The following is a 15,405-nucleotide window of genomic DNA, read 5'->3' as shown; positions in this document are numbered from 1 at the left end:
TACATTGTCAGTGATCTCATTTCCTAATCTGAAATCAGTCAAAAATAAAAACTTGCAGTTAAGCCCAAGTGGTTATGACAAGTTGCTAAATAAAACTGCCTCAACTAAAGTTGTGAGGTTCTTGAGAAATGTGGAGACTTTCTTGCAAAAGAAATTTTCCTTATTAGAGGAAATCATGGGTCATTGCACAGTTATAAGTGTCTTAGGAAAGAGAAAAGTGTGTCTTGAGGCTACAAAGCATAAAACCTTAATGGGATTATTTGTGGGCTGCTATTTGTGCATACTTTATAGATTATTGAAAATGTTTTCTATCTTCATTATATCATCCTGTTTCACTGTTAAAATATTGCATAATTTTGAAAATATTCAAAATTGCTGAAAGAGAAAAGACAATAGTAACAAGCATTTACATAAAAATTTGAAGTTTTATAAAGTACTTTCGTGTACAATAAGTTACTTGATCATTTTTCTCTTTTTATACTTAGAAAATAATGGAATCATAGTCATAATTTATGTTATAGCTAAGTGAATTGGGCAAGGTAAGTCCGGATCAGTAAAGTGTTTAAATTATTGAATATTAGGGGAAAAGTTCATTATTCCAAATTGCATGTAATAACTTCACAGAAAGGCTTCAGTAGCAGCTGGTTTATGTGAGGCCTGCGAGGTGGTGAAGATCCCTTTCCTCTCACTTTTTGTTGTTTTCTTGTGCTCAGTCCTATTTCCCTCTTTCAGCAACCAAAGGTTGCTAGCTGGAACCTGCTTGGAGGGCACACAGGAAAGGATTCACAGCCATGAGGTTTCTGGCAGCAAGGACAGGACATTTGTGTCCTGACTGCCAGGCCCTAAGAAATGCCATATTTTTCTCAACTGTACATGAAAACTCTTAGTCCCAGAAGTAACTTTAGTTCTGAATCATTCTAATTCCCAAACCAAAATTAGGTGTGTCCACATTAGTGAGTTGTCTGTTCAGTCTCTACAACACCCAACACAGCAACAGAATCCATGTAGGAGAAGTTCGGCTATGTAAATAAGCCAGTTCCTTTTCAGTCCTACACAGCACAGGAAACAGCCAGCTGTTTGGGTACCAACTATGGAAATATATGTGGATGGCTTTGGGAAATCTGGATTGTTACTGAAAGATGTATCACACAGACAAGAAAAGAACAGTACTCAAAGTGAGTTTCTTGAGCTGGCCCTTTGAGTAATGGTGCATAGTTCTTGAAGGACCCTGCTTGTTCGTATTTTCTCCCAGAAGAATCCCTTTTTCCTATATAACCAGAGTTTAATAGCCATTAAAATCTCAAGATCAGAGCACTGCGGTCAGAGCTGAGCCGCGTCGCCCGCGTCGCCCCAGTCCATGGCCGCCTACGCCTACCGCCTGGGCCCTGGGGCCGGCCTCAGCCCCGCAGCGGGCGCAGTGCTGCCGGACCAGAGCCTCCTGTGGAACGTCTTCCAGCGGGTTGATAAAGATAGGAGTGGGGTGATAGCGGACAATGAGCTTCAGCAAGCCTCTCCAATGGTACATGGACCCCGTGTAATCCAGTGACCGTCAGGTCAATCATCTCTATGTTTGACCAGGAGAACAAAGCTGGAGTGAATGTCAGTGAGTTCACTGGTGCCTGGAAGTACATCACAGACCGGCAGAATGTCTTCCGCACCTATGACAGAGACAACTCCGGGATGATCGACAAGAACGAGCTCAAGCAAGCACTCTCAGGTTTTGGCTACTGGCTCTCTGACCATTTCCACGACATCCTCATCCAAAAGTTTGACCGACAGGGACAAGGCCAGATTGCGTTTGATGACTTCATCTAAGGCTGCATCATCCTGCAGAGGCGGACAGATATATTCAGGCGACACGGATAAAGATGGCTGGATTCAGGTGTCTTACGAGCAGTATCTCTCCATGGTATTCAGCATCATGTAACTACTCCTTGTGAATATCAGCACCGTTTGGGAAGAAAATGCCAACCCCCTACCTGGGACAAATCAGGACGCAGATGCAGTTAGATTAGTTATTCTTCCTTCTGTGGGTTTTCTATAATTAATACTTGTGACCCGACTGTACATACACTTTTAAACCGATTAGTGCTATTGCAGCTGTAACAATATCTTCAGTGATATGATTACAAACCTTGGCTTTGCTGACTAGGCCGTGAGGTAAAGTGTAATAATGATTCAGATATTTTATGTGCAAGCAAAACATGTATCATGTCCTTTTCTCGACATCTTCAGTTCTGTAATTGAAAATGCTTCCACTAGAATAGAATTTTTGAATTATATGGAATGTTATGAGTAATAATGAAACTTGCACAGAAACTTTTCATGTGCCTTACTTTTTTTTTTTTTTTTCAGGTAAGGGGTAGGTTTATTCAGTAGACCTGCTGGGACCAGGCAAGGTTGGCACTCCACGTGGCTGGCAAAAGAGAAAAGAGCTAGAAAAGAGCAGAGAGAGCAAAAGAACAGAGAGAGCTAGAAATGAACAGAGAGAGAGCTAGAATAGAACAGAGAGCTAGAATAGAACAGAGTGAGCTAGAATAGAACAGAGAGAGCGAGCCTGGGCCTTCGCTAGGCCTTAACTAGGGTATGGGCGGGGAAAGGTGTGGCCACATCAAATTCAGATGTGACCTCAGCGGATGCAGATGTGACCTCTTCCAGGTGTCCCAGTTGCCTAGGTAACGCAAGTACTGGGTGGAGACTTTGCTGCGAGGAGGGTGGAGTCTGCTAGCCATCCAGGAGCAGACCTTACATTCCAGCCTTTTAATAATCATGAAGTAGGGCGCGGATTCTCTCTGGCTACTTCCTGCTGACAAGGGGCGTCGACAATAGGGTAAAAGGCTGGAATTTGGTCCCCTCCCAGAGAAGGCAGTGAGCTGCAGCTGTCCCTTGGTGGCGTGAGTCCTTGGATGAAATCTGGAGAAGTCTCATGAGCATTGAGGGGCTGGAAAAAAAATACTAAACAGCAAATAAATGGCAAGAGGAAGGACTGGGGGCTGAAAATGTTGGTAGAAATGTCCCTAGCTACTTCTGACATCTTCATGTGCCTTACTTTTTTAAGAGAGCATTTATTATATTCATTGAAACATACAAAATATGCAATAAAGTAATGATACAGAATAAAAAAAATAAAATCTCAAGATCATTTTTCAAAAAGATAGGGAAAATAACACAGAAATTCATTTGGAACCACAGAAGGCCCCAAATTGCAAAAGTAATCCTTATCAAGAAAAGTAGTGCTGGAGATATAATAATATTTCAAACTCTACTACAGAGCTATGAAAACAGCTTGGTACTCACACACACACAAACAGGCCTGAGGATTGGTGGAACATAATAGAAGATCCAGAAATAAACCACAGACCTATAGCCATCTAATATTTGATAAGGGAACCAAAAACATAGTCTGGAAGAAAGACAGTCTCTTCAACAAATGATGCTGGAAAAAACTGGATATCCACACACAGAAAACTGAATCTGGACTCCTACCAACTTTGTAGCAGCATCAATTCAAAATCAAAGACCTCCATGTAAGACCTGAAAACTATGAAACTATTACAAGAAGAAGTGGGAGAAATTTAGACTCCTTGGCACAGGAACTTTCTGAATAAAGATCCAGAAGCACAGCAAATCAAAGAAAGACTGTATGAAACTAAAAATTTTCTTCATGACAGAGGATATAACCAACCAACAAGCTAAAAAAAAACCAAAACAGCCTACAGAAGTGGGGAATATTTTTGCCAGCTACACATCAGACAGTGGTCTAATATCTAGAATGTACAGAGAACTTTAAAAATTAAACCCTCAAAAAATTAACAATCCAGGGCTGGGAAGTTGGTTCAGTGCCAGAAGTGGCACTGTGGCTCAAGTGGTAGAGCACTAGCCTTGAGCTGAAGAGCTGAGGGACAGTGCCCAGGCCCAGAGTTCAAGCCCAGGACTGGCAAAAAAAAAAAAAAAATGAACAATCTGTTAATAAATGGACTAATGAGTTTAAAAATGTCTTCTCAGAAGAAGCCAATAGACACAGGAAGGAGTGCTCAACATCTCTGCCCAGAAGAGAAATGCAAATTGAAACAGCACTGAAATTCCATCTCACCCTAGTTAGAATGGCCATTATCAAGAAAACAAACAGTAACAGATGCTGGCTGGCAAGGATTTGGCCAGTAGGGAACTCTAATACACTGTTGGTAGCAATGTAAACTTGTTCAACCATTCCAGAAAGCAGTATGGAGGGTCCTCAAAAAATTTAGCGTAGGGTGCTGGGAAGGTGGTTCAGCGGTAGAGTGCTTGCCTTGCATGCATGAGGCCCTGGGTTTGATTCATCAGCACCACATAAACAGAAAAAGCTGGAAGTGGTGCTGTGGCTCAAGTGGTAGAGTGCTAGCTTTGAGCTGAAGAGCTGAGGGACAGTGCCCAGGTCCCACCACTGAATAAAAACTGGACTTAGGGGAAACTTGAAAAGACTGATGAGATATTTTCAGTCTGCTACCTGATTGAACATATCCTCAAAGTAGCAGCCTCACTATATTTCATGCTCTGGTGGAGTTCCCCCATTGAAAGTCAGCTAGCTAAGCTGCTGGTGGGGAGGGGGAAGGCCTCATTCATGCCTGTAAGCTATAGATTGTCTTTAGAGCTCTCCATGTGAACCTTGCCCTCCACAGGACTTCTGCACATCTTGAAGGAAAGGGAACTGGTGTCACTGGACAATCTGTGCTCTGCTTTAGAAGCCTCAAGCTGCAGGTTTTGGAATTGACCAGCTACTGCTGCTCAACCTTTGAAATATTTCAGAGTTAAATAGGTTAGAGAATTCAAAACTGTTTTCCCCCCCTATGGCATGTTGTTAAGAGGTCCAAGTAGAGAGGCCATGTTTGGAAATGGAATAAGGGAACAGGCTCTACTACTAATACTGACATAATTGACTATCCCTTTTTCCTTAGGAGTCAAACTGCTCAGCAGAACCAACTTTGCCCTCAGGTAGTAGAAACCTATGTGAAAGACTTGAGCGCACTTAAGCAGTGTCCTCTTCCCAACCAGAGCTCTCAGATGACATCTCCATCTTGAGCTGAGCCTCAAAGATGAGGGGCTTGAACTCAGGGCCTGGGCACACTGTCCCTGACCTTTTTTGCACAAGGCTAGTGCTCTAAGACTTAGGCCACAGCTCTTCTTCTGGCTCTTTTAGTAGTTAATTGGAGGTAGGAATCTCATGAACTTTCCTTCCCAAACTGGCTTCGAACTACCAAGCCTCCTAAGTAGCTAGGATTACAGACATGAACCACCAGCGGTCTGGCGGACTTTTCCATTTCTTTAGGACAGGATTTTTACCCTTCTACTGCAGACATTTCAATGGAATATAAATTACTTCTAAGTTGTTATTAGTCATGAATGCAACAGCATGAATTAATTTGAGCTTTCTTGGTTTTGACAGGAAAATAATAAGAAGGAATTAGGGGAAGGTGAAAATGGGAATAAAGGAAGAAGGTCTGTTGTCCTCCTCACCTCTTCCACCTGGCAGAGGACTGCAGTGACTTTTTCCCCACCAGAACTCTGTCCATGCTTCCAATGAAACAGGGCTTTTCTTTTCCCTTTACTTCACCTTCCTGCAGGGAAAGACTAGAGGTCTTTTTACAGCTTTGACTCTTCTTTACCCTTCTAGATGTAGTTCCATTTCCTTTCCAGGATGAAAGCTTGTCTTTGTCCCCTCCCAAAATAGTTCCAGGCAGCAGAACATAGTGAATCCTTCCAGATAAAAGACCCTGCTGATAAAATGCCAGATAGTTATCAGAGAAGCAAGTGAGGGGAGTCAAGTCCCTACCATTAATTACTGTGTTATAGCTTTGTTTATATCCTGTTCGTTTGGGGCATGTTTTTCTTGGACAGTTCCTTGTCTATGTTCTGACCTGTAGTCTGAAGTTTGTAAAACTCCCAAAGGTCAGGGAATAGTAGGTTCCTTCTTTTCTGAGAGGCTTAATGGCAAGTAAAAGAAGATCAAAGTTTCTATCTTCCATCTGGAAGGAAATGGACAAATACTTAGTTTGACAATTCATTGCTCACCTCAAGCAGAAGAACCTTAACCTGTTGAATTAACTCTGGCTTTAAATACCTAAGCCAGAAGGTTACTTGAAAAAGGAATGGCATTTATCTCTGTGAAACCATGAATATCAACTGGCAATTGACATTCAGACATAGAGGCCAGAGTCTTGTTGGATCTGAAATAAAACTGCTAGACCATATACTGGACTATATCTCTAAAAATGGCAAAAATGGCAATGTTATGTTATTTACATTTTACCATAACAAAAATAGATAAATAATACTGGCATCCTGAGATTCCAGTACCTTGGTCACATATGCAATACTTTATGGTTGAGCTGAATGGTCTGCATTACTCTGAATGGGAGGTTTGATGCATATAAGGCATTGTCCATCTCTTTAGGAACTACAAAATTCTGCATATAGTATACCTTAAAGGAACCCAAGAAGATGAAGAGGCCAGTTGCTACCATGGTATAGACACAAAAGTTTGAAATTAGAAAAGAGCCTTTTCCATCCTGAAAACTATTTACTTTAAACTATGATAGCCACTCTCCTTCCACAAATGAACCAGAAAAAGGGGGTTTACCCTCACCCCAACCAACAATCTCCCTGTGTAGGTAGGGCTGGCCTTCAGACTTGGATTCCTTCCACCTCAGCTTCCCAAGGTACAGGTTTTCTTGATGGTTGAAATGGTAATGTCTATTGCTCTAATTATCAAATGGTAGTGACGGAATGCTGCACGATTAGATGTAAGAGCACATAAGTTGACCTCATCTTTGATGTCTGGCAGCTACTACATGGCCAAGCACAGGTTACTAAACTAATTTCAACCCAAACAGTCTTGTTAAATCCTGTCTGCAACCCAGCACAACTTTGTTACTGACTTGTGATTCAACCAGCCTTTTCTGCTTCATTGGTGATGATGGCTTCTGAAGACTAGTCTGTCATATTTTCCTAAAATAAAAACTCAGACCCTATTACCTGGGGACAAAATTGCAATATGAAGTTGATGATAGAAAGTAATAAAGTGAATATGAGTGAGTTAAATATATCCTTTTTCCAAATCATGAAGCTTTTCTTCTTTTTTTTTTTTTTTTGTCGGTCATGGGGCTTGAACTCGGCCTAAGCGCTGTCCCTCAGCTCTTCAGCTCAAGGCAAGCGCTCTACCACTTGAACTATAGCGCCACTTCCGGTTTTCTGGTGGTTTATTGGAGATAGGAGTCTCACGGTCTTTCCTGCCTGGGCTGGCTTTGAACCGCGATCCTCAGATCTCAGCCTCCTGAGTAGCTAGGATTACAGGCGTGAGCCACCAGCGCCCCTCGAAGCTTTTCTTCTTGTTACCCACAAAAACCTTCCATTCAGAACTCTGGATAAAGATGTCTCTTTGAGGAAGTGACACAGTGGCTCAAGTGGTAGAGCGCTAGCCTTGAACTGAAGAGCTGAGGGACAGTGCCCAGGCCCAGAGTTCAAGCCCCACAATGGACAAAAAAAAAAAAAAAGGATGTCTCTTTGAGTGCATATATGTGAGACATTCATCATGATTTCAGCAATTCCTCCCTCTCTCTCTTCCCCTCCCTCCCTCTCTGTCTCTTCCTGACTTCTCTTTCCTCCCTCCCACATTCTCTCTCTCTTCTCCTCCCCCCCCCCCCCAACCACGCATCCTTGGGCTTGCACTTAGGCTCTGAGCACTGTCCCTGAGTTTCTTTTACTCAAGGCTAGCGCTCTACCACTGGAACCACAGTTCCACTTCAACCCGTTTTCTTGGGGGGGGGGTGTCATGGGACTTGAACTCTGGGCCTGGACACTGTCCCTCAGCTCTTTAGCTCAAGGTGAGTGCTCTCCCACTTGAGCCATAACACCACTTCTGGTTTTCTGGTAGTTTATTAGAGATTAGAGTTTCACGGATTTTTCTGCCTGGTCTGGCTTTGAACCAAAATCCTCAGATCTCAGCCTCCTGAGTAGGTAGGACTACAGGCATGAGCCACTGGCACTTAGATTCTTATATTTAGTGTTTTTCCTTAAGCAAAGCTAGAGGGAAGTCAGATGCTGGTAGTTCATGCCTGTAATCCTAGCTATTCAAGAGGCTGAGCTCTGAGGATTAAAATTGAAGCCAGCCCAAATAGAAAAGTCTGTGAAACTCTTATCTTCAATATGTCTTAACAATAACAACAACAACAAAAAAAACCAAACTGCAAGTGGAGCCCTGGCTCAATTGATAGAGTGCTAGCCTTGAGTACAAAAGCTTAGGGACAGTGCCTGCGTCCTGAATTAAAGCCCCAGGACCAACACACACACACACACACACACACGGCTAGAGGGTATAGGGATTTGGAAAGAAGTTAAGATATAAGAAGCTAAGATAAACTTAAAATATATCAAATTTTACTTTGAAAATCAATAAAAGTAAGCCCACCTTTTCATGGGTAAGAAAAATTGGAACTAGAATAAAAGTATTTTATTTTGAGAGAGAGTCCCAATATGTAGTCCTAACTGGCATCAAACTTTCTCAGTCCTCTTTCTTCTGCCTCCCCAGCACTAGGATTACAATCATGTACCACCATAACTGGCTCAAAAAACATATTTTTAGGAAACAGAGTCTTGCCAAAAGCAGCGTGGGTTAAAGTGCTCTGGTGTGAAAGGTGCTTCTTTTAAAAAATAGTATTTCTTGCTGGGCGCCGGTGGCTCACACCTGTAATCCTAGCTACTCAGGAAGCTGAGATCTAAGGATCGCTGTTCAAAGCCAGCCCAGGCAGGAAAGTCTGTGAGACTCTAATCTCCAATAAACCACAATAGAAAACTGGAAGTGGCGCTATGGCTCAAGCGGTAGAGCGCTCACCTTGAGCTGAAAAGCGCAGGGACAGCACCCAAGCCCAGAGTTCAAGCCCCACAACTGACCGGGAAAAAAAAAAAGTATTTCTTTACTTTCTTCTTGACTAATGGTTTTGTCAGAATGATCATTTGGATCATAAACAGAGTGCTTTGAAATGTGTAGGGGAGTGAACATTTCTGTGCCTTGTACAAACTGGTAAAACAGATTATAAATTAAGTGATGCCAAATTCCACCAGTTTGTCCAGGTTCTCAATATTAGCAAATATAGCCAAAGCCAGAGAAATCTACTGATGAAATGACAGAAATGAGCGGAAGTGATCCAAATTGTTTTGTTTTCTTTTGAAATTTTATATTAATTAAACCTCAACCAAACCAAAGTTAAACAGTATTAAATTTCACATATCATACTTTGGTTTTAATCTTAGGTTAAGGTTGTGTCCTCAGCATGACTGAAGAATGACTCATACATTCTATGCTGACTTTTATTTTTGATAGGCAAAGAGGGAAGCTTAGTAAGATGATATTAAATAGATTTGTCAATCAAACTCAAAGGAAATAAGGAATACCACTTAGGGATTTTCTTGTTTTTTTATTTCAATATATGTATACTTACTGTGGAGACTTCTTGAGTTTTATGTTTAAAATATTGTGAAAATAATCTATTAAAATTAACTGAGAATTAACTGATCTTTTTTTCTGGTAAATGTAAAACTTGCTACAGCAAGAATATTGGTTATGACCAATATTCGTTCTTGACATGTTCCCCCATCTTAAAATACAATCACCATGAAATTATTAAGCCATGGTCACAGTCCAAGGAAAGACTTGAAGGTAAGGTGATTCTCCTCAAAATTAACAACCTAATTAAATGTTAGAGGGTTTCAACCATATAGGAATGTTCTTTGCTTCTGAACAAAGCTAATGCTGTGACTGAAATTGTATGCCTGTAACACGAGTATATTTTTAATTAGTTCCGGGGTGTGTGTGTGTGTGTGTGTGTGTGTGTGTGTGTGTGTGTTCCACTTTGTTTCACTGTTAACTTTGTACTGCAATTTTGTTGTGCTTTTTTGGGGGGCTATGTTAAATATAATTGGACACTGATCTGACTTCTGGGTTATGGCTATTTTTTTTAATTTCCAGAATTTGGAATGGTTCAAACTAGCATGAATTGAACATGACCTATGATTTGAATAATTTTTTAAGTATTCAATATATTAGCCAGGCACTGGTGGCTCACTCCTGTAATCCTATCTACTAGAAGGCTGACATCTAAGGATTGAAGTTTAAAGACAGCCTGGGCAGGAAAGTTCATGAGACTTGTATCTCCAATTAACTACTAAAAGAACAAGAAGTGGAGCTGAGCTGTGTCTCAAGTGGTAAGAGTGCTAGCCTTGAGTAAAAAAGCTCAGGGACAGTGCCCAGACTCTGGCTTCAAGACCTACAACCAGTACAAAAAAAACCCCACAACAAAACAGAAACCTCAAAAATAAAATGTGATATTAAAAAATAGATTTAGAGTGTGGGAAGGTGGCTCAGTGGTAGAGTGCTGGCCTCGCATGCATGAGGCCCTGGATTCAATTCTTCAGCATAAGCAGAAAAGGCCAGAAGTGGCGCTATGGCTCAAGTGGTAGAGTGCTAGCCTTGAGCTGAAGACTGAGGCACAGTGTCCAGCCCCAGAGTTCAGACCCTATGACTAGCCAAAAAAAAAAAAAAGATTTAATCTACTCAAGTTAGAGTAAAACTATTTAGTCTCAATAATCACATGGAAAGTTGTATAGCTATATGCAGAAGAGTCCCTTAAATCTAACCTAACAAATTTGAAACTAGTTTGAGTTACCACATACACTTAAAAGTAACAAAAATCAGTTTCTTTAAATATATACCATGATTGTTCAATTGAGTGGCTGTGAAAATATCTTAGGGCCAGGCATGGTGCTGCATGTCCATAATCTCTACATTCAGGAGGGTGAGGCAAGAGGCCAACAGCCTAGGCAACATAATGAAGCTCTATCTCCAAAACAACAACAAAGACCATACAGGTTTGGGCAATTAGCTAGATTTGGAGTTAGATGCATCTGACCACTCTTGCCCCTTCATTTTCTTTGTGAATTTAGACAAGTACTCTCTTTGGGCTTGTCTGTGGAAGATTCAGAACATAGTCCTAAAGAATATTTTTAGGTATTTAGTTCATTTAGGATTGTTAGGACTTAAATGTTTATTGGTTTGATGATTATGAGAGCATACAGAAAAGCTAGTACTGATGAAGGAATCTTTCACACTTTTTACCTAGGTATGTTTAAATTAAGGATGTTCTAGAAATGAAGGTAGATGCTGAGAAGGGAAAATAAGACAGGATTATAGCAACTTTTCTAATGTATGTGAGTGGTTATTTTTTATAAAGAATTTCAAACCAAGCTGACATAAAATAAACTGCAACTGTTTGGAGTATATCGTTTAATTACATGGGAGGCAAGATAGGAAGATCCCAGTTCAGATCCACCCTCGGCCAAAAACAAAAGCAAAAAAGTTAGTGAGGCTCTTTATTTTTGAAAACAAGTTGGGGGCTGGGAAGGTGGCTCAGTGGTAAAGTGCTTGCCTTGCATGCATGAGGCCCTGGGTTCGATTCCTCAGCACCACATAAGCAAAAAGAAAAAAGCCGGAAGTGGCGCTGTGGCTCAAGTGATAGAGCGCTAGCCTTGAGCTGAAGAGCTGAGGGACAGCGCCCAGGCCCAGAGTTCAGGCCCCACGACCAGACACCCCCCCCCAAAAGAAAACAAGTTGGATATAGTGGTTTCTGCTAGTAATCCCAGAGCAAGGAAGATCATACATAGCCCAGTGCTGGCTGGTGGAGAAGAAAAGACAAAAACATGAGACCCTTTGTGAAAAAGAACTATGTGAAAAGAACTTGTGAAAAGGCAAAATGGGCTGGGGTGATACTCATGTGAGGCCATTTGCCTAGGGAGCACCTTGATTCAAACACTAGCACCATCAAAGCTTTTTTATTAAAATAAAGTATACAGAGCTGGGTGTTGATGGTTCATGCCTATAATCCTAACAGCTCAGGAGACTGAAATCTGAGGATTGTGGTTAGAAGCCGGCTTGGGCAGGAAAGTCTATGAGACTCTTATCTCCAGTTAACCACCAGAAAACTGGAAGTAGAGGAGTGGTTCAAGTGGTAGAGTACTTGACTTGAGCTGAAGAGCTCAGGGACAGTGCCCAGGCCCAGAGTTCAAGCCCCAGGACTGACATAAAAAAAAAAAAAACTGTACAATTTGATATGTTTTGTAGACCCATAAATCCAGTATAGGTAAAGTATGAACATGTCTCTATCACTTATCAGTGGCTGTCCTGTGCTAAGACTATATAGGTTAATTTGTATTTTTTAGCATGTTATTATAATGGAATCATATAGTACCTAAGCTATTCTGTCAGTCTTTTCTACGCACCTTAATTATTTTGAGATTTAGCTTTGTTGTTATATCAATAGTTAGTTCATTTTTAACAACAGTATTCCATTGTACTGATCTACCATGACTTGTTTATGCATCTACCTGTTTATAGACATTAATGTTGTATCCAATGTGTAGTATTAGTAATAAGTAACTAGGGACTTGATGTAGAAGCATTTTTGTGGACATTTGATTTTATTTCCCTATGGTAAACATACAGGAATGGGATGGGTAGACTATATGGTTGGTGTGTATTTATTTTTTATTGTTATTATAAAGGCGATATACAGAGGGGTTACAGTTAAATAAGTCAGGTAAAGAGAACATTTCTTTTTAGGAAGTATCACCCCTCATTCTTTTCCAGTTTTTCCCTCCTGTCCCCACCCACAAGTTTTCAACATAGTGTCTAGTGAGTACCACTGCTTATATTTAATTCTTTTCCAAAGCAGTTGTACCATTTTACACTCCCCTCCCCAAAAGAATATGAGAGTCTCGGTTGTTTCATGACCTTTCTAACACAAGATTATCATTAGTCTTTTTATTTTAGCCTTTCTAGTTAATGTGTAGTGTATCTGATTGGTGTTGAAATTTGAACTTCCCAAATGACTAAATAACTTGAGCATCTTTACATGTGCTTATTGCCCAACCATATGTCTTCTTTACTAAAGTGTCTATTCAAAGCTTTGATTCAATTTTTTTAATTGGGTTGTTTATTTTTTTTCATTATTGTGAATATATTGGGAGCTTAAATCTCTTAGACGTAAGTTCATTTATTTCCCTGGCCTTAACTAGTAAAACAAAAATTTAAATTACAGCAAGAAAGTAATTTTACTGAAGCAAGTACTTTTTCACTGTGGCAGTATAAACATGAATCTTAAGACAAAGGAATATGTGAAACTTTTCCTGGGAATTATTTAAAACCAGGCTGGCAATAGTCTGCTTGGGCTATTGTAAGTATGCTGTAGTTTGACTCGATTTACCTAACTGCAAAATATATAGCTTTTTGGGGGCAGGTTAGTTGCTAACATCTTGATATCCTTTGCTCTTTTGTGCTATTTTTCCAGGCCAAAAAAGTGCAGTTTTTGGGAATTTGTCAAGATTTTCCATGTACTTTATGTTTTTAAAAAATTCATTCATTTTGATTTCGGTTTTAGTGTTGCTAAGAAACCCAAGGAAGGTCATTCAGGGGCATTAATTAGCTGTAACAAAAAACAAATTGCATTCTCTGCAGGGTAATCATATGAAAAGAAATGGTCCACTTTCTTATCCAGCAGTAGCACCAATCATTGTTTTAGCTATTGGCGTTGGGCAGATTTGTTTAGCTCTACAGAGACAAAATAATTAGTTAGATTCTAAAGAGGAAGGTCTGTTTGATGAAATGACTTGGGTGGATGTAGTCCTCAGAAGGGAAGAGTCGGGGTGCCTTAATGACAGGATTCCAGGAGAGTTAATGAAGGGGTTTCCTGTGTAGAAAACACTGATCATTTGTTCTCCAACTCCACAGACAGTCAAAATAGAGAAAATTGGCTCCGACTGGAGGAAGACTGAGTGTGGTTAGTGTTAGACATAAAACTTTTATTATCAACATCAATATTGTTATGAGATTAAGCAATGGAACAAGACAAGAGAGATCATAAAGATATGTTAAAATAAAAAAGATAGCTATCTTCCTGGAATGTTTAAATGTCCGTTGATTTATAGGATTTTGTTATTGAGGGGGACTTTAGAGATCACTTCTTCTAAGATCCTTTTACAGACAAGGATGTAAAAGGACATTATGTAACTTGCCTGTGGCCGCAGTGTTAGATACTAATATTTTAATTTGTGGATATTTTAAATGTAGTCTCCTTTAAAAAGATAACAAGCAACCATGTGTTTTTTCTTCTAGTAGGTTTTACTTCATCAAAATAGTCACTTAAAGCAGATGGCCATTTATATTTTTTTCCAAGACCATGGAGATCTGGCAATATAATGACTGTCTACATCTTTTTTTGTCATTCAAAATGTTGAAGACTGTTTCTGTGAAACACTTTGAACTTTCTCTAAATAAATATGATACTTTGAATGACTAGGTGATGAGACTTGAGGTGATCAATAATGATAGAGAGGACAGCAGCCACATCCTTTGTGGAACCTACCCCATTCTGATGTGGATTCTTCATAGACTGTTGATTGACCCATGCTACAAAGTCTACAGTTTGGTGGATGGCTTTGGGTCAAAGTCCTATGACTAATTTGCCCTTCTTAAAGGCACACATTATAAAGCTTTAAAGGCTTTGTTCAGGTAAACACAAGATTGAGCAGTAGGAAACATATTTAGGCTGCCAATTCATTATGGATGAGATCTGCAAATGTGAGTTCCAGTAATTGGAATTACTGAGGTAAATTGCTTGTAAAGCATTCCACACCCTGGATCAAAACAGAAGGAAACTGGCACAAGGAACTTTATTTGGTTGTGGTTACATTTTATTTGGTAACTCCTTGTTCTGTACATGTTCCCACTAGGCCATCTAGAATGAAAACTTACATGTATTTATATAACACTGTATACTTATTTTAAGGGTTTCCCTGAGCTCTAAACATGGGATAAAACATCTGAAAGTACCTAACATGTCGCCTGACATCCAGCAAACCAGTAAATGCGCCTATATTTTTTCCCTTGGGTTTTACTATAAACATCTGAATCCCATCAGAAGGAAAGTAAATGAAATTTTTCAGAGTTAAAAGACTATTTTTAAATTTTCATTGTAGGCTGAACAGTCACTTGACTTACAAGATGATGCTTTGATTTTAATGTTATTTTAGGAGTAAGTAAAGAAGTCACCCCAAAAAGTTAAGTTAAAATTTTAGGAAAGATAGCTTGGAAGAAAGGCTAGGGGTATAGCTCAGTGGTAGACTAGCATACCCAAGGTCTGGGTTTGATTCCCAGCAAAAGCAAGCAAGCAAGCAAAAAATAAAGAAAAAAAAGAAAAGTTGGCATACCTGTGACTTCTTTCTCCAACCAATCTTAGGCTGGGCTTAGAATATTTTGAATACCAGAATGATAAATTTGTATTAGTATAGTAATAGAGAACTACCATAAGTTCTAGAATATTA

The 15,405-nt window shown here is 40.0% G+C and overlaps 1 protein-coding gene and 1 pseudogene across 2 annotated transcripts in view; both read left to right on the top strand.

Annotated features, from left to right (window-relative positions):
- The window catches only part of Thada (thyroid adenoma associated), a 314,583-nt gene that overhangs the window by 151,214 nt on the left and 147,964 nt on the right, over window positions 1–15,405 (top strand). The window lies entirely within an intron of this gene.
- Window positions 1,332–2,273, top strand: LOC105986847 (annotated as a pseudogene).

The sequence above is a fragment of the Dipodomys ordii genome, unplaced genomic scaffold, assembly GCF_000151885.1.
Source record: "Dipodomys ordii isolate 6190 unplaced genomic scaffold, Dord_2.0 Scaffold37, whole genome shotgun sequence".
In the NCBI taxonomy this organism is placed as follows: domain Eukaryota; kingdom Metazoa; phylum Chordata; class Mammalia; order Rodentia; family Heteromyidae; genus Dipodomys; species Dipodomys ordii.
This window is presented reverse-complemented; position numbering and strand designations above follow the sequence as displayed.